The sequence below is a fragment of the Phascolarctos cinereus genome, unplaced genomic scaffold (genome assembly GCF_003287225.1).
Source record: "Phascolarctos cinereus isolate Bilbo 61053 unplaced genomic scaffold, phaCin_HiC Scaffold_9;HRSCAF=440, whole genome shotgun sequence".
Classification (NCBI taxonomy): Eukaryota; Metazoa; Chordata; class Mammalia; order Diprotodontia; family Phascolarctidae; genus Phascolarctos; species Phascolarctos cinereus.
The window spans coordinates 66,289,393-66,309,673 of record NW_027556402.1 but is presented as its reverse complement, the minus strand read 5'-3'; the positions used below and the strand labels follow the sequence as shown (position 1 = coordinate 66,309,673).

General features: G+C 35.7%; 1 protein-coding gene across 5 annotated transcripts in view; it reads right to left on the bottom strand.

Moving 5' to 3' along the window:
* The window catches only part of IRF2 (interferon regulatory factor 2), a 182,905-nt gene that overhangs the window by 110,033 nt on the left and 52,591 nt on the right, over nt 1–20,281 (bottom strand). For 2 of the 5 annotated variants that reach the window (XM_078149044.1, XM_078149043.1), the window contains exon 2: nt 8,514–8,568. The exons of 2 other annotated variants lie outside the window; for them this stretch is intronic. The gene's annotated coding sequence lies outside the window, so the exon portion shown is untranslated. The remainder of the gene's footprint in view (nt 1–8,513; nt 8,569–20,281) is intronic. One more of the 5 variants, XM_078149042.1, reaches the window with a different exon arrangement.

Sequence of the window (20,281 nt, the reverse complement as noted above, 5' to 3'; positions counted from 1 at the left end):
GTTGAAAAGTATGTTTTTTAACTATTTCAGAATCGGTGAGCAGAAATAGTAAAGGATTTGGAGCCAAGAGGGCTTGGCTCTGCTACTTACTCACTGTGTGAACTCAGGAATCCTATTTAGACTTCTCAGGTCTCAGTTTCCTCATTTTTAAAATGAGAGCATACTCTAGATGATCTCTAAAGTCCCTTCCAATTCTAATTCTCTGTGTTCTCAAAACACTCTTGTGCTTTTAACTATAATTTTTAAAAAACTTTTCTTAAAATACTTTTTTTTAACTTTTTTTTTTTGGTCTGTGTTTTCTTTTGCTACATGGCTAATGTGGAAATGTTTTGCATAACAGCACATGTGTAATCTGTATCAAATTGCTTCCCTTCTCAAGAAGGGGGGAGGGAAAGGACGGAGAGAATTTAGAACTCAAATTTTAAAAATTAATGTTAAAAAATTGTTTATGTGTAATTAAAAAAAATAAAAATAAACAACATATGCACTAAAAAAATTTGGCTTAAAATAGAGGAAACCCCATTTTCTGCATTGTACCACTGCTTTAATTTAGCACTTTTAACTGTAAACTTATTTTTTCTATCACTAATCACAGTCTTGGTCTTAACCATTCTCCACCCTTTCTAATCCATCCTCCATTCTGCTGCCAGGTTAATCTTCTTCATGCATAGATCTGGTCACATCACTATTCTGCTCAAAATCTTTTCTATGGCCTATTGAACAAAGTTCAATAAGCTCAAAGTTCAAAGTTCTCTTTCAGAAATTTTAGACACTCTACAAAGCAGTACCATCTTACTTCTCTAACCTTATCTCACATATCTACTAAAGTGGTCTGCTTTGTGTTCTCCCTGTACTCCAACACACCCAGTGCCTTTGCTATTTCTCATGCTGTCTTGCTTTTCATTTTTTCACATATTGAATTTCTAGACATCCCACAATTTTGTTGCTGTTTACCCATCATTTTCAAAGAGGACCAATGACATCATGAGGTTGATGTCTTGACTCATGAGTGAGCTGTATTTAAGTGAGGCAGAGTTGCATAAAGTTATCGTCCTCTCTCTCCCAGACTCACTGAAGTCCTGTGGCAAGACAAAAGTCAGGATGACTAGCAATGGCCTGGGATGCAGTGGGTGACCTTGGCATTTTTAATGCCTGATCAAGCTCTAAGCACTCCACAGAGTTTCCTTCAGCCACCTTTATGGCCATGGGAAATTGTTCTCATCTACCGATTCATCAGGACAAGTCTTCATATACGTGGGGAAGACATCCCCCTAACTCACCGATAGGTCTGAAGGTCTGTCACTTATCCTGGTTTAGCCCATCTGCTGAGACTGTTTTATGAGGGTGTGACTGCTGTGCATGCTACACGTTTCTTGGAGCCACAGGTGAAAGGTGGACACCAAAGGTGGATGAGCAGCCCTGAAAGGGCTGGGCAAGCCCTCCCACCAGAGGTGCTAGTCCTCCTGGGACAGCTTATACACCCCAGGCATCCCATAAAGCCTTACTCAAATGCCAACTTCCACAAAACCTTCTCTCATCCCTACTCTTAATAATAAACTTCCCTCTCAGGTTGCACATAGCCCTCTGGGGGAAGAGAGGGCATATACTACACTTAGCCATCACCAATTCTTTATTTTCTCTATCCATTTAATCTAGAATAGTCTCCTCTTCAAATTCCCCCTACTTATCTTTTAAAGGCCCAATTCAAACACTACAATGTCCATGAAGACTTCACTGATCTTTCCATCTGGAAGTTTCCTCCAGAACTGAATCTCCTAGCATACTCTATTACCTTTATGCATTTATTACATGTTAATTTGTATTATATTACCTATTATGAATATAAATTATTTCCTCTATGTAATCATAAACTACTTAAAAGTAGGAACAACTTATTTTAGATCTCCCCCAGTCTCTTGGTATATTACTAATAGTGTACAAATAAATCCAAATCAAGAGACATTTATTAAGCACCTACTACACAGCAGTATGATAGAGTAGAGAGAGGGCCAGCCTTGGGTGTCAGGAAGACCCAGGTTCTAATTCTGCCTCTGACACATACTAGCTATGTGACCATGTTTCTCCTCAATAATATCTTTCCTTCACTTCCCACAAGCAAGTCACCCTTACCAATGTGCTAAGCCTACTCAGGCATTTTCCCTATTTGGTTGGTTATAACTTTTGATTCTTTCAAGAGTGCGATGCACAGTGCCATGTAGCATTGCCATAAGAATGACAGTGAAAGAACAGTATAGCCATATGCCATCACTTAAAACAACTGTACAATTTCCCAAATGTTATCCAGTCTGATCTTTCCTTCCTACTCATGTCTGGAAAAATGGTATTTTAGAAACTAAACAATATCCTGATTCTCCCATTTAAGTCACACAGGATAAAAGAATGTGCCCTCAAGTTCTGTGAGGAGAGTATTTCCCAGTGACTACTGCCATAATGAATGAAGTTGAATTCTCCCACTTCACAGGAAAAGAACTAGAATGAGATTTTTTTTAAACTGTGCTTCCCAGACTGTCTATACATAGTAAAGCAGGGCTTTGAAGTAATTACAAGGATTGTTGAAACAAGAAAATCTATTATAAAAAAGAAAAAAATTGACCCAAATTATCCAAATTGGCTTTTTGTGTTAACTGAAATTCACTAGAAAACTAGAGTTCTCCATTTTATACTGAACTTATAGACAGTCATGGTATCTTTAAGCTCAGAAGCAAAATAGAAAAAAATAGTAAGAAAATATGCATTTGGGGGGGGGGTTCTTACTCTACCTGTTAGTTGTCACAAGGCCATTCCCCTCAAAACCAACTGGCTCCAGTGTGTTTCAGAAAAAGGACATAACTAACAGTTGACAAGGGGATGGAAACAGTGAGTCATGATAGCCAGTGCGGAAGCTAAAACAGGCTTAAATTAAAAGGTTTTCTGAGTTGCATAATTCACCAAATTATTAATTCCCTGCTTTACTTGACCATGAAAATTGGGCCACTTAGTCAAATCAACAAGTATCGATTAAGCACTCACTCTGTGCCAGGCACTGTGCTAAGTGCTGGGGATTGATACGAAGGGCAAAAGGCAGTCCATGCTCACAAGGAGTTCACGGTCAGATGGAAAAGACTACGTGTAAACAACGCTGTATAAATAAGATAAACATAAATATAAATAAATAAAGATAAATATATGATAAATTAAAGACAATCCAGAGCATAAGAACAATTCAATAAAAATAGCTAAATGCAAGTTCTATGCCCAATGTGTGGCTGGATGAATGAATGAATGGAATGGATGAATGAATGGAATGAATGAATGAATGGATAGATGAATGAATGGAGTGAATGAATGGAATGGATGAATGAATGGAATGAGTTAATGAATGAATGGAACAGCCAAAATGAAAACTTTTTTTTCTCCTTCAGAAGAAGAATTTTTTGCTCTAATTATTTGTTCATTCATCCAATAAGCATTTACTAAGCACCCACTGTATGTAAGGCACTCTGCTAAGGGCAAAAGTCTCCAACTTAACAATGAAACAGTATCCTTAAGGAATGTGCCTTCCATTGGAAGCAATGGATGCCAGGTAAGAATAAATCAAGGTAGTGAGTGATAGAGGCAAAGAAGGGACCCAGATCAAAGGCCTTCTCTAAGCATACTGGAAGAGGGGGAGGGGAGAAGAGAATATTTAGGATCACGTGGTTAGAGGTCCAACATTATTTTATAAATGAGGCCTAAAGAGCTTATGAATAATTTGCTCCAAGTCACACAGGAAATCAGCAGCCAAGCTTGGATTCCAGTATAGATCCTCTGACTCCAAATCCCATGGGGATCAGAGAATTAACAGGAAATTATCCAGGTATTATAATTCCCTCAAGTTTCCACCTCATTTTATCTTCCCTTCATTGTTTTTTTGTCTGTTTGTTTTTTGTTATGGATAGAGTCCAAAGAAGCTTATTAAGTTCTTATAGCCACAATTTATTTACAAATTCCCAATCACCATTTGAAGATAAGCAAATAAAAGCTTTTAATTATGTGAAAAATCCCTGTAATATTTACTACTCTCCAATAATAAATATTTTGACCTCCTTCTATTCTCCCTATACTTTGGTATACCCCTGATCATAAATGCAGCAGGATATGGGGAGCAGCAGCAATACCACAGGGTCTTGATAATATCTAGGGAATTCCCCCAGTACCAGATGGGTCTGAGACTTGTACAAATGCATTAGAAGATCAATGATTTAGAGATGGGGCAGTAGTTCAAAGTAATCTACTCCCAACACACTCATTTTACAGTTGAGGAAACTAAGGCCCATGGAGGTTAAGTGACTTGGCCAAGGTCATATACCAGTAATTGGCAGAGCTGGGATTCAATCTGTTATCCTCAGACTAAATCCAGCACTCTTTCTAGTACCTTTCACTTTGTACATATCTGATTAATGCCCATTTCTCCTACTTGAATATTGACAGCTATTACAAAGAACAGCAAAAAAAGTTTTAGGCTTTCTTGAAATCAACCACTTTTCCCTAAAACATGAACCTCCTCCTAACTTCCCTATCCCTGGCAATGGTGGTGCCCTTTGCCCTGGACCCACTCTTGGAATCTCGATGATTTTATCCTCTCCCTTATGAGCTACCCCAACTATTAACTCCAAATCTTTTCAGTTCTCTCTCTTCCATCTGTCCTCTCCTTTCCAATGTCAGTGCCGCTACTCTAGCTCAGGTCCAAATTACCTTTAATCTGTACCACTGTGATAGCCTTCCAATGAGCCTACTCCATTCCAATTCATCTGACACACTGGTCAGATTAATCTTCCTAATACCCAGATCTGAACACAGTTCTTCAGAGTTCAAACAATGAGTCCCTAGTACCTGTCAATATACAAGACCTTCCACAATATGCTATAATTTATATTTTCTTACCAGTTATCACTACCAGCCTTCATGTATCCTATGCTTTTGTCAATTAATAACCAATCCTCAAACAGGTCCCATGCTTTCATCATCTCCATCTGTCCAAAACTGTCCCCTTCCAAAGTCTTCCTATTGAAATCCTCTCCATCCTTCAAGACACTGCTTAGGCACCATCTCCTCCATGAAGCCAATTCTGATCCCTCCAGCATAAAAGGTTAGCTCCCTCCTCATGAATTTCCTAACATGCTGTATCACCCTTACAGTTATTTTCCATTTTGCATTAGTTATTTGAACATGTCATCTCCTTTCACCAATAAGCATTTATAAAGTACTTACCATGTGCCAAGCACTGTGCTAGAGGTCAAGGATACAATGGGAAAAAAATGAAACATTCTCTGCACTGTACGGTCTACATTCTATTAGACTATAAACTGCATCTTAGCAAGGCTTTACATGTTGTAGGTGCTTAACGATTATTTATTGATCTGAGCATGAGCAATTAATTTCATTTTTAAAGTATTTTATCCAAAAGACTTACATGAACTGATACAAAGTGAAGTGAGCAGATCCAAGAGAACGTTGTATACAGTAACAGCAATATTGGATAATGAAGAACTATGGGTGACTTAACTATTCTCAGCAATACAATGATCCAAGGCAATCCCAAAGGGACTCATGATGAAGCATTCTATCCACCTCTAGAGAAAGAATTGATACTGCCTGAATACAAACTGAATCATACCATTTTTAACTTTCTTTTTTTATTTGAGTTTTCTTGTACAAAATAACTAATATGGAAATGTTTTATATGATTATGTATGTATAAACTGTATCAGATTGCTTACTATCTCAGGGAGGGAGGGACAGAATTTGCAACTCAAAACTTTTTTTTAAAATGTTTTTTAAAATTGTTTTGACATGTAATTGGGGTAAATAAAGCATTATTTTTGAAAAGATTAATTGAAAATAGAAAAGAGTCTTTTATCCAAGAGAAAAGTTAATGAATATTTCACTTTAGAATTATGGGAGGAGGGTGGAGAAATGCATGAAATTGGGTTTTTTAATTTCTGTTAATTATAAGTTCTTTATCTATTTAGAAGTCCTTAAGAACTAACATATAGTGCTTATGTTGGAAAAATACAATCAAGAAAGCTCTGACATACTGAGCAGCTGGGAATTTCTTTGCTGAAGGGTTGGTTTATTCTTCATTATTCTAGGTGCTGGCCTCATTAAAATGATTCATCTATCCCTGCAAAAAAAAGACTACCTAAGCATTTTTTAGGCCTTGCAAAAATAGGTTATTTCAGCTATGGGTACATAAATCTTTACTCTCTAACAATTAAATTCAAGCAGACTGCCTTGTGCACAGTAGGCACTTAATAATACTGCCTGAGTCGAATCTGCTTTTAAATAGGAAGTATGAAAGCTATTGTACAAGGTTATTTTGATCATTAGGATTTTGTAGACAATCCATTATTGCAGGTCATAACCTATCTGGCACCCTCTCTCATTTTTCGTCCAATTCTTGTCCGTATCTTTCCATAAATTCTCTATAGAGAAGGTTTTCCCCTGATGCCTTTGAGATCTAAGGCATTTATATGTCTTGATGTCTCTCGAGCTATCCATCAGTTGTCTTTCCATGTCACCACATAACTATACTACCACATTTTCTAAACCTATGTGCTTCAAAAATTCCCTTTATTTCATTGGCAAGTCTGGGAACTCACAATTATTTACTTCGCATCAATAGGAAAATGGCATTAAAGAGACTTCATTTTATAATATATACTTTTTTCCACAATTATACAATAATGTATATGTTGTTAATGATATATGTTAAGGCAAATCATTGTTTTTGTCTGAGTAGCCCCTTTCCTTACACTTTATTGGCTTATTAATTGCACACCACTGCTGTTGGTCCTCATTAGGTAAGTTAGTATACCAAAAGATAGGCTGCCAAGTCATTATTTTGTTGTTACTGTTGTTGTTTTTAAATGTTGTTTTGTTGTTGTTTTTAAATGCTGGGACAGGCTCAAAGAGAGAATAACATACATACTCAGTTGGGCATAGAAATTTATCTTACCCTATAGGAAAGTAGGAGGGAAAGGAGATAAGAAAAGGAAGATGGGGGCTGATAGAAGGAAGGGCAGATTGAGGGAGGTGGTGGTCAGAAGCAAAATATTTTTAAGAAGGGACAAGAGGAAAGAAGAAAGAGAAGGATACACAGGGGGAGAAATAGGATGGAAGGAAATAAACAGTAATCAGGACTGTGAAAAAAATTTACAAGTTTCTCTGATAAAGGCCTCATTTCTCAAATATATAGAGAACCAAGTCAAATTTATAAGAATATAAGTCATTCCCCAATTGATAAATGGTCAAAAGATGTGAACAGACAGTTTTCAGATGAAGAAATCGAAGCTATTCATAGTCATATTAAAAAAAACTCTCTAAATCATCATTGATTAGAGAAATGCAAATTAAAATAACTCTGAGGTACTACTTCACACCTATCAGACTGGCTAAAACAACAGAAAAGGAAAATTATAAATGTTTGAGGGGACATGGGAAAATTGGGGCACCAAAGCACTGTTGGTGAAGCTGTGAACTGATCCAACCACTTTGGAGAACAATTTGGAACTATGCCCAAAAGGCTATAAAACCATGCAATATCACTACTAGGTCTGTAACAAAAAAGACGTGTATGTATGTGTGTGCGTGTGTGTGTGTGTGTGTGTGTGTGTGTGTGTATCAGTTGTTTTTGTGCTGGCAAAGAATTAAAAACTGAGGGGATGCCCATCAATTAGTGAATGGCTGAACAAGTTGTGGTATATGATTGTGATGGGATACTATTGTGCTATAAGAAATGATGAGCGGGATGATTTCAGAAAAATCTGGAAAGACTTACACAAACTGATGCAAAGTGAAGGGACTAGAGACAGGAAAATAGAGTACAGAATAATAGCAATGTTATATGGTGATCAGCTGTAAATAACTTGGCTACTCCCAGCAATATAATGATTCAAGACAATTCCAAAGAACTTGTGATGAAAAATGCCATCTACCTCCAGAGAAAGAACTGATGGAGTCTGAATGCAGAGAGAAACTGTTTTTTTTTAACTTTCTTTATTTTTCTTGGGATTTTTTTGTCTGTGTTTTCTTTCACAACATGATTAACATAGAAATATGTTTTACATGACTACATATGTAGTTCAATATATAAAATATATGTCAATACATCAAATTATCTTCTCAATGGGGGGAAGAGAATTTGCAACTCAATTTTTTAAAAGAATGTTAAAAATTGTTTTTTTACATATAATTGAGAAAAATAAAATATTAATATTTTTAAAGATGCTGGGACAAAAAGCAAAAGCGATCATAATTCTTTGTTTGCTAACTCTCATGTAGAACAACAAAACCTAATTTTGTTCAGTAAATAAGCCATCATGTTCTTAAGAGAAGGTAGAAATGTACTAGGGTTTAGCTGTAATGTATAAAATCCTGGTGCATGGTATGGTTGATGGTTTTGTGGGAAGGTGGAAAAAGTAGTGAATTTGGAGCCTGAGGATCTAGGTTGAAATCCCAGCTCTGCTACTTACTAACCAGATGACCTTAGGCAAGTTATTTCACCTCCATGGGTCTCAATTTCCTCATCTGAAAAATAAAGAGGTTGGAGTAGATGATTTTATAAGGAATATTCCAAATCCAGATCCTACATATTACTGATGCTCAGTCATTATTATCATGTGATTGTGTATATATAACTAGATACATGACATATAATTTATATATAATTAGATTACATATTCATATATTATATGTATAATATAATTATGTATAATTGATTCGATCTGAACATAAAATTAGAAATATGTATTGAGTGCTAAGACACTCTTCCTACCCTCAAGGAACTTAAAATACATTCATTTCTATGTACAGCACTATGCCAGGTCCTTTGGCGATATAAAGAAGTATAAGCCATTATCTCTAACCTCCAGGAATTTTTATCTTTTTCTCAAAACCTGTTCCCTCTTTTGATTTCCTTACCTCAATGGCAATCATCCAGTCACAATGGAAATCTCAATGCTATCTCCTATTATTTACATCCAATCAGTCATTTAGACTCCAAAAGGTGACTCTCCAAAACCCTCATCTGCTCCCACTGCCTTCACCAGCCCTCAGCCTAGCCTCCTTAGCACTAGGACTCCAAGTCTTCCCACCTCTAATCTCTTCCCTCTCTAATCCATGTGGTACAGCGCCCTCTACACAGATTTCTGTTGTTGTTCAGTGGTTTTGGTTGTGTCTGACTTTTCACGACCTCATTTGAGGCTTTCTTGGCAAAGATACTGGAGCGGTTTGCCATTTCCTTCCCCAGTTCAGTCTCCTCTTAAAATCCTACAGTGGTTCCTAATAAAGTTCAAGGTATTACACATGTCCTTCCATCCTTATCTCCCTCTACTTCCCTCCAAATAGTCTATACTTAAGGTAAAATCGACTCCTTACCATCCCCCATAAAGAATTTGTCCCCTTGTGCTTTAGTGACCCTTCACTCTCAAACTCCATCTTTTGAAGCCCAACTTCAATGTCACTTCCTCTTGTATCTCCAGGAGGTGATTCTTTCTCTTCCCTTGGGCCCCTCAACAACACTTTGTACCTCTCTAAGGTACTTGGGTCTTATTTGTTTCAAAGTTATTGATCTACATGTCCTGACCCTCTATTAAACTGGAATCTTTATCGGGGTAAGGACTAATTCTTATTACCTAAAACAATGCTTTATGTATTGCAGACATAATTTTTTTTGGTATTACCAACATGAAAGTACTTATAATCTTTTGTGGGGAGATAATTTGTCAATTCACTTCAATGACAGCTTACTATGGGCTAGGTACTGGGGTAAGTGAAAGAAACTAGCATGCATTCTCCCACATGAGGTCCAGCCTCCTCTCATTAGTTATTAGCATGTTCCCCCTCTTGAAATTACTTTATGTGACTTTGTATATACTATGCATTTCCTTACCCCTGAACATATGCTCTCATATACACAACAGAATGTAAACCCCTGGTGGGTAAGAACTTCTTTGTTTTTTGGCTTTGTACCACCAGTGCCTAGCATAAGGCCTTTCACACAGGTGGACATTTCTAAGTATTGCTGAACTGATCTGAATTGAATTAGGGAAAGAGCAGAGGACTGGCCTTCAAAGGGTCCCTAATTAACATGTCTTTTTAGATCCATGACTAAGTACCCTGTAGCAAGAGTGGACTTACATTCATTACCATATAACCAAAAGCATGAAAAATAGAACTCAGCTTTCCTCCCAAACCACTCTTCTTTCAAACTTTCCTGTTTCAGTCAAGGACATCATTAACCTTCCAGGCATGTAGGCTCACAAGATCAGGGTCATCCTAACCTCCTTATGCAATCTCACCCCAAATATCTACCTAATCTTGCCAAATCTTATCAATTCTTTACCTATGCAACATCTCCCATATCTGTCCCCTCCTCTCCACTCACAGGGCCAGCACTAGAGTGCAAGTATTGATCTTCCTGCCTCATGTCTCTTCTCTGCACACTTCTGTCCAAGCACCAGGTCACATCTCTACTTTATAATAAACTTCACTGGCTCCCTCTTACCCTTACGATAAATAAATAAATACTTCAGTTTGGCATTTAAAGTCCTTCACCATCCTGATGCCAACCTTTCTTGCCTTTCCAGCCTCATTACACATTACTCCCCTCCTTATACTCCACCATCCTGCCAAATTAGCCTTACACATTCAATCTCTCATCTTTTTAGCTTTTGCTGCCTCTTATTCCTGGTATTAGACCTGAGGCAAAATTCTCCCTCAGACACTTTCTAGTGTGACCCTAGGCAAGTCACTTAACCTCTGTTTGCCTTTATCCATTGAAGAAGGAAGTGGCAAACCACCCCAATATCTCTGCCAAGAAAACCCTACAGACAGTATGGTCCTCAGGGTCACAAAGAGTCAGATACAACTGAACAAAAACAATCCCTGGAATGTACCCTCTCGTCAACTACATCTCTTAGAATCCCTTCAAAATTCAGCTCCAAACACCTACCACCTCTGACATGAAGTCATTACTGATTCCACAAGCTGCTAGAGTCTCTCTCAAAAAACAAAAATATCTTTAATTTCCTTTGTACACACATGTTGTTTCTTCAGATAGACTATAAGGAGAAGGGTGGAAGTAGAGGGAAGGAATGAGCATTTGTATAGTGTCTGCTATATGCTATGCACTTTTTATAAATATTATCTCATTATATCCTCACAACAACCCTTCAAAGTAGGCTCTACTATTATCCACATTTTATAGTTGGGGAAACTGAAGCAAACAGGGTTAAGTGACTTGCCCAGAGTTACACAGCTAGTAGCCAGATTTGAACTCAGGTCCTTCTGACTCCAAACCCAGCGCTCTATCTGCTGTGCCACCAGGTGCCTTCCTGTAAGCTCCCTGAGGGCAGGGATGGCTTCATTTTCCTCAGCCTCCCCAGTGCCTGGCATATACTAAGCAATGAATAAATACTTGTTGACCAAGAAATAGTTGTAAATTTTTGTTATGGCTCGCTCCTCAGGGTCTGGGGGTGTCAGTCACCCACTCAAACTACAAATATTTACTAAGTGCATAACATTCCCACGGTGTGAAATAAAAAATTACTTCCATTGCAACTACCTAGCATAATCAAACAACTGTTTAATATATGCATTGCCTTCCCTTTCTTCTCCCTCTCCCTCTGAAATCACATAAAAATATGGGCTTAATCATCTGTGGAAATCTTCCCAGAATGAGATTATTTATAAATGGTTGCTGAGAAACTTTATCTCCCAAGAAGCTACCAAATCTAAATGTAAACTACTGTAAAATGAACTGTAATCCTGGAAACTGTAACACGTGAATATCAAATACAAATGGAAAGATGATGGTTTACACAGTCAAGAAAAGGGGGTGTGTTGGGAATTGGAGAGCAAAAGAGCTTCTTCAGTGTTTCTACAAAACTTTTCAGGAGTAGGGGAGCTCTAATTTCTAATGACTATACCAGTGGCCTAAGGCAGCAAATCCTTACAGTGAAGAAGGATACTTCTCTACGATACATTAGCTATATGTGAATAACCTTGTAGCAACCTCTAAATTATTTTTTTCTGATTCTATGACCATGAAGCAACTTTCTGATTTGTTTTGCTGTTTGGATTCACCCCCCAAGAAGAAGGTAACATTTATAAATGATGGACACTGATATCTTTTCTCATAAAGGCATCCTGGTTAGCATGAATCCTTTTCCTAGAGCTTTATAATGATCCTTATTAAGCTGATAAAATGAAGTTTTTGTACCTGAAAATCTGAGGACATGAGACTAGGTATTAGACTAGAACCCCTGGATTAAGTTTAAAACAGGTTGTTGGCATCTACCATCTTCAGTTAAAAAACTGGTGCCCAGAATTCAGGACTAGTTCTTTATGAAAATGAATTACAGGATCTTCACAATCTTTACCTCACCTTTTACTCACAATAAGGGCAGCTAGGTGACACAGTGGATGGAGTGCCAGGCCTGAAGTTAGGAAGACTCATCTTCCTGAGTTTAAATCTGGTGTCAGACACTTTCTAGCTGTGTGACCCTGCACATGTCACTTAACGCTGTTTAACTCAGTTTCCTTATATGTAAAATTAGCTGAAGAATCCAATATCTTTGCCAAGAAAACCCCAAATGAGGTCAATGAAGAGTCAGACATGACTGAAAAACAACTGAACAACCACAAAACGGGAGTTAACGAGATGGTTTTTTATGGTCCCTTCTGCTCTGAAATTCTATAACTCTTCAATTCTGTTCAACAAAGTTTTATCAAGTATTTATTACTTGCAAAGCATCTCAGGATGTGTTGGTTGTTCAACAACAGCTAAACGACAGACTCTGCTCTCAAGGAGCTTAAATCTAAATTAAGGGGTTAGATGATAGATGAATATGGTGGGTGCATACAACCTATAGCTCTTTACCAACAATGATTATGTCATCATGGATAGGAGTGACTTAAAAAGAAGGTGGTCATGTGAGAATGGAACAAGACAAGAACAAATATCTAAGTCCATCAAGACACAAAAGTCTTCCAAATTTTGGCCAATGATTCACTTATTTTAGTGTGGCACGTCTAGATCTGCATGTGGCACAAAGTGGGAGGAGGTAGTGTCAGCAGTCTGTCAGAGCGTAAAACTGTACTAAGATTTTTGGGACACCCTGTATAGGAAAAGAGATAACACGTAAAGCTTTTTGTAAACCTTAAAGGACTGTACAAATGTTAGTTATCATTATTATACTAAGATGTGGCCTAGAAATTTGAATAGGGTTCACAAACACCATTTCCTTTAAATTAATTGTTCCCTTTCCAATCAACCTTGCTCTTCTGGAGCTCCTGTGACTCTTATTTCATCATTTCTAAGAATGTTCTCTGGGCTTCTTCTGGTAGTATCATATGTCCTCATATGCATCAATCAACATGTATTAAGTGCCTACTATGTGTTGGGCATTGTGCTAAAAGCCAAGGATACAAAAAAAGTAAAAAACAAAAAACAGGAAAAAAAAGCTCCTCAAGGAGCTTACAATCTAAAGAGGAGCTTACAATGTTAACTGGCAGCTGTCCTCCTATTTAACAAGTCACCTTCTGGATATAATACTCAGAATATAGCAGTCTTCTCTATTGTTCTTGTGGGCCAACATAAGTCAGCCTCAGTACCTCTGGTCAAGGAGTCCCTTAGCACCATGGCTTCTCATACCTCTTAACAACCCCTTTCTTAAGGGCAGTGGAGTACTTATACCATTGTTCCTTGGAACCAAAGAAGTTGCTCCCATCTGTTAGGGTCTAGCTACACCCTTTTGAGGGAAGTTTTTAGCCTATTTCATAGATACAAGCCTTCAGCAGCTCCTCCTCTTCATTTCCTGAGTCACATTCTAAATCTTCTAATGTGATGCAAGTTAGGATTCACCTCTGCCTCTTCAGAGTCTTTCTCTTTGAAGCACTTTAACCCTTCCCTCCCCTTTCCTCCAGTCTTCCAAAGAATTCTTTTTTCTCCTTGGTATCCTGAAGTATAGAGGGGCATTTTCCCAGCTTTTTCATTTTCTCCTCTAATTAAAGTGAAACTTCCACTTTACATGTATATATTAATACACACACACACACACACACACACACATACACACACACACATTGCTATTACTTTTTCACTGGCAAACAAAACAACACTGTAATCTCTTCAGGTCATTGCAAAATTCCCTTTGCCTTCCACACCTGCTAGAAGAAGCACAAGCTTCCCACCCGTTGTCATTCTTGTTAGCTGGCCTTGTGACTAACTCTCTGGCAAACTGCTATGGCCCACTGTCTGTTTGCAATGCATCCCTATTGAAGAGAGAGAGAGAGAGAGGGAGGAGGCTTTACAGTAGGCTTCCTGGTCTGTCTCTCAATATTTACAAACAGAATCTGTTTTCAGCTGCATTATTCCTGAGATCTTCCAGCAGAAATCCAATTATCAATCACTTGGCATCTCTTGCTATTTCTCTTGCCCATCAAACTTCATTCTGTGCCATATTCAAATCTATATGTGCTAGACTAAAATAAGTGAATTTAAGGACCAAAATTAGGTAGTCTATTGTTTCTTGATGGGCTTAGATTTTTATTTTTGTTTTGTTTGGGGTTTCTGGTTTTATATATTTGCAATGTAATTTGTTCACACCTCAGTTTGAGGTAAAAAAAAAAGACTAAACTCCAGTTGACAGTTGATTTAAAAAAAAAAAAACCTCAACTGCCAAAGAGAAAAAAATCCCCTGAGGGACACCAAGGTAAAACCGAAAAACTTCACTATTAAAGTTAAAAAAAAAAACAACCTCAATGTAGAGAGTGGGGGAAAGCTCCATTCAGGCTGAATTTTAAAAGTAAAAATTAAAAAAAGATTGCAGAAGAAAAGGACATTAACATTTCTCCTCTTTCCCACTCAAGAAAAACATCTCAGCAAGGTCTCAATAACTGCCTACCATAGGAAAGCAAACTCAGATTTAAATGAGAATTAAATTAAAAATTTCTCCTTTCTCTTTCTCTCCATCCAAAGGAAAGAACTTCATTCAACTAAGGAAAAACAGGCCCATAGTTAAGAAAAAAGACTAAAAGGGGCAGCTAGGTGGCACAATGGATAGAGCACTGGCCCTGGAGTCAGGAGGACCTAAGTTCAAATCTGGCCTCAGGCACTTGACACTTACTAGCTATGTGACCCTGGGCAAGTCACCTAACCCCATTGCCTCGCAAGAAAAAGAAAAAAACCTTAAAGAACACAAGGTATAGGAAAAGGTCTTCAAATTTATTTGATTGCCCAGTATGGGAGACAAAGATCTCAACTCTGGAGGCCTCATCACCAAAAATGAACATTAAAAAAAAAAAGAAAAAAGGACTTTTGTGATGCCAGAGATGAATAAGACACAAACAAATTTAGAAGACAATAAGTCAAAAAAATTATAATCGAAACCACAAAGAAAAAATAGCTTTCCCACAAGAATAATTGGAATTCTTTGAAGAAATGATAGCAGCATAAAGAAATATACAAAAGAAATGAGAGCTACAGAGGATAGAGAGGAGAAAATGATTAACAGCTCAGCAGAAAAGGAACAAAACCTTATCAAGTAACAAATTCCCTGAAAATCAGACTGGACCAAATGGAAATTAATGGTTCTGGAATGCAACAAGAATTCTTAAAGCAAAGTCAAAAGAATGAAAAAATAAAAGAAAAACAATTGACCTGGAAAACAGATCAAGGAGAGATAACTTAAGAATCACAGGATTACCTGAAATCCACGAGAGAAAAAAAGCTGGATTTCATATTTTTTTAGAAATTGCCCAGACATAACAGAACAAGGAAATGTGAAAATAGAAAGAACCTACCAAACATCTCCTGAAAGAAACCCAGGAATAAATACTCCCAGTAAATAAATAAAAACTCTCAGCAATATCATTGTTAGAATCCAGAACTTACAAATGAAAAACTACTACAAGCATCCAGAAAGAAAACAAATCAAATATCAAGAAGTTACTATCAGGATCACCTGAGATTCACCAGCTATCATTTTGAAGGAGCAGAGAACACAGAATGAGATATTCCAAAAGGCAAAAGACAAAGGTCTAAAACAAAAAAATAACTTACTCAGCAACAAAGAATAATCCTAGGAGAAAAATGAACATTCAATAAAACAGAAGATTTTCAAATGTTCCTGACAGAAAAAAGACAGTATAAAAAGAAACTTTAAAATAAAAACATGGAAATGAAGAAAAAAAAATGTAACTATAAGTAAACAATATGAAGAGATTTTACAAGGATGAATTGTAAAAGGGTTAATGTCACAAGGGCTTATTGAGACAGACAAGTGAGAAAGAAGACCTATGAATAGTCTTGTTAAGTTTTGAAGGTATAAGAAAAAAGAAAATGGCCTGAGTAAGGAAGCTATATTAAAAGAAAATGGGAGAATTTGTCAAGATACATAAATGGGTTGTACAAGTAAAACAATATGCACACAAGGAAGAACACAAACAGTTTGGTGTAGAAATACATTAAATTCCACAGAGATACTGATAAGAACAGGAAGTGGGGAAAGAAAGATGTAAGAGAGAGGGTAGATTCAGGGAAGAATTAGTCATAAGTAAAACAAACAAGCTTGGAGAGGGAATAGTAAAGAGAAGGTTAAAAGGGGGGAAAAAAGAAAGGGTACTAATGAACTAAAAAGGGATAGAATAGCTTACAGTAAAAAAAGTATAAGATAATAAGAAAATGGAGAGACATAAATGATTAAATAGCATAACTGTGAATGTGATTAATCCATCATAAAACAGAAGAGGCTAGCAGAATGCATTAAAAAGCAAAATCCAACAGTATGTTCTTAGTAAGAAACACACTTGCAACATAAAGACTGACACAAGGTTAAAATAAGGGGTTGGAGCAAAATCTATTATTATGCCTCAGCTAAACACCAAAAAAGCAGAGGTAGCAATGATAATTTCAGACAAAGCAATGGCAAAAATACTTAATTAAAAAAGATAAAAAGAAAAACTATATTTTGCTGAAAGGAAAGTCTGACCATGAAGTTATTTCAACATTTAACTCATATGTACCCGATATTTTAACTTCTAAATATTTAAAAGAAAAACTAAATTACAAGGGAAACAAACTATAATCATGAGGGACATTGATTTATTCATTAGCCTTACATAAATCTAACATACACACACACACACACAAAATAAACAAGAGAGAAGTTAAGGACCTGAATAGAACTTTAGAAAAATTAGACATTATTTTAGAAAAATTAGAAGCATTGGTGATTGTTGAATGGAAATAGAAAGGAGTGTACATATTTCTCAATATATTTCTCAAATGTTTTACAAATTCAATCAGGACTAAGGAAATAAACTGTCTCACAAACAAATACAGAAGGAAGAAAATTATATTAAAGTTGGCTGCTAAAAAGATTCAAAAAGCAGCTGGAGACTAAATAAATTATCTTAAAGAATTGTTGATTAAAAGAACAAATCATAAAAATGATAGATAATTTCGTTAAAGATAATAACTACAATGAGATAATATTCCAAAATTTGGGGGATGCAGCCAAAGCAGTCCTTACGGGAAAATACCCCTAAACACTTTCATTAACAAAACAGAGGAAGATCAGATTGATACATTGAGAATGTAAACAAAAATACTAGAAAAACATCAAATTTTAAAACCACAATTAAACACCAAGACAGAAATCCTTGAAATCAAAGTAGAAATTAACAAACAATATTAAAAAGAAAAAAATTAAAAATTAAAGTAGGAGTTTGGGGGTTTTAGGGGGGAAATAGAATAGATAAACCATTAGTTTTCTGGTTAAAAAGAAGAGGGAAACCAAGTTACTAGTATCAAAAATGAAAAAGGAGTTCACAAATTAATAAGAAATAAGGCATATTCTTAGAAACTATTTTGCTCAATTATATGCTAATTTAAAAACCTACATGAAGTAGATAAATATTTTAAAAATATAAAATACCCAATTAACAGAATGAAAGAAGTTAAACAATCTGATTTCAGAGGAAGAAACTGAAGTAACCATAAAGAACTTCCAAATAAAAAAGTTACAACACCAAATGGATTGACAAATGAATTCTATCAAATATTCAAAAAATAATTAATTGTGATATTACATAAACTGTAAAATCACACACACACACACACACACACACAAAAGGATTCCCAACAAATTCCCACTAGGATGCAAATATGCTCTTGACACATAAACCAGCAAGAATCAAAACAGAAAAAGAAAATTATATCTCTAATGAACATAGATGAAAACATTTTAAATGTTAATATTATCTAAGAAGTTAAAACAACATATAACAAGGATAATACACTATGACTAGACTGGAATTATATGAGGAATTCAAGGTTGGATTTAATATTAGGAAAACTATAAACTCAATAAACCACATTAATCACAAAATGAAAAAAGATCACATTTTCAATACATGCATAAAAAGCTTCTGACAAAATACAACATCCACTTCTGTTCAACATGATTAGAAAACATAGGAATAAATGGATCTTTCCTTAAAATGATAATCAGAATATATCTCAAACTAAGAGCTATCATTGTTTGTAATAGAAATAAACAAAAATCCTTTCCAATCAATTCAATAGTAAAATAAGGGTGTCCATTGTCAACTCTTCCATCTGACATAATACTAGAAATTCTGACTATAGCAATAAGAAAAAGAAATTGACGGAATTGTAATTCAAGAAGAAACATAATTGTCCCTTTTTGCAGATGTTAAGATGGTATACTTAAAGAATCCTTAAAAGTCAACTCAAAAATTAATTGAAACAATAAATAATGTCAGCTAACTTGATCAATCTATAAAAATCATCAGCATTTCAACATAATACCAGAAAAACCTCCTCAGTCAGACATAGAAAGAGAAATTCCATTTAAAATTACTATAGAATGTATAAAATATTTGAGGGCCTATTGTCCAAGATACACTGAAGAACTATAGAAATACATTTATAAGCAACTATTTACAGAAATACAGACCTAAATTAGAAATATACTAACTTCTCATGCATAATCAATAATAAAAATGACAATACCACCTAAATTAATTTACTTATTCAATGCCATATCAATTAAACTACCAAAGAATTACTTTAAAGAACTAGAAAAAATAATACTGAAATTGATATGGAGGAGAAAAGGGCAAGAATCTTAAGAATGATAATAAAGAAATGGGAACAAAGGGGGCCTTGAAGTACCAGATCTCAAACTATAGAAAAAATAGTATTTTTTTTAATTTGGTCAAAAAATAAAGAGATCCATCAGTGGAAATGATTAGATACATACACAACATAAAGAAGCAAATGTATCTAATACATTAGTGTTCAATAAACACAAAGACCTCAGCTACTAGGATAAGAACTTATTATTTGACAAAATGTGCTGGGAAAATTGGATAGCAATATGGAAGACAATAGATTTAGACCAACACTTTATACCTTATAGCTCCAAATGGGTACCTGACCTATATGTAAAAGGCCATATCAAAATCAAATTAGAGAAATATGTAAAAAATTATCCACCTGACCTGTGGATAGGAAAAAATGTTTTGAAACCAAACAAGGAAAAGAGAATCATAAATAATAAAATAAATAATTTAGATTACATAAAATGAAGGTTTTGCACAAACAGATCTAATAGAGTTAAGATTAAAAGAGAAATGATTAACTGGGGGAAAAATTTTGCAGCAATTTTCGCTGATAAAGGTATCATTTCCATGATATAGATGAACAGATAAAGCTAAACATAACACTGTATATGTGTGTGTGTGTGTGTGTGTATAGACACACACACATACACACAGAACTGAAAATATGTATATTGGTATGTATATTTGCCAATTGGTAAATTGTCTATGGAGATGAACAGCTAGCTGTCATTAAAAAAAAAAACCAGGCTATTAATGCTCCAAATCACTACTACCTAGAGGTATGCAAATTAAAACAATTCTGAGATTCTACCTCAAAACTGTCGGTGTGGCAAAGATGATAAAAAAAAGAAAAATGATAAATTTTGGACAGGGCCTATGGGAAAATAGCTACTTTGATGTACTGTAGGTGAATCTGTGAACGGGCACAACCATTCTGGAAAGCAATGTAAAATTATACTCAAGAAGTTATTCAACAGTGCATACTCTTCGACCCCCTTAGTATCACTGCCAAGCTCATACCCAAAAAAGATCAAAGAAAGAGGAAAAGGTCTTTTATGTGCAAGAATATTTATAACAGCTCTTTTTG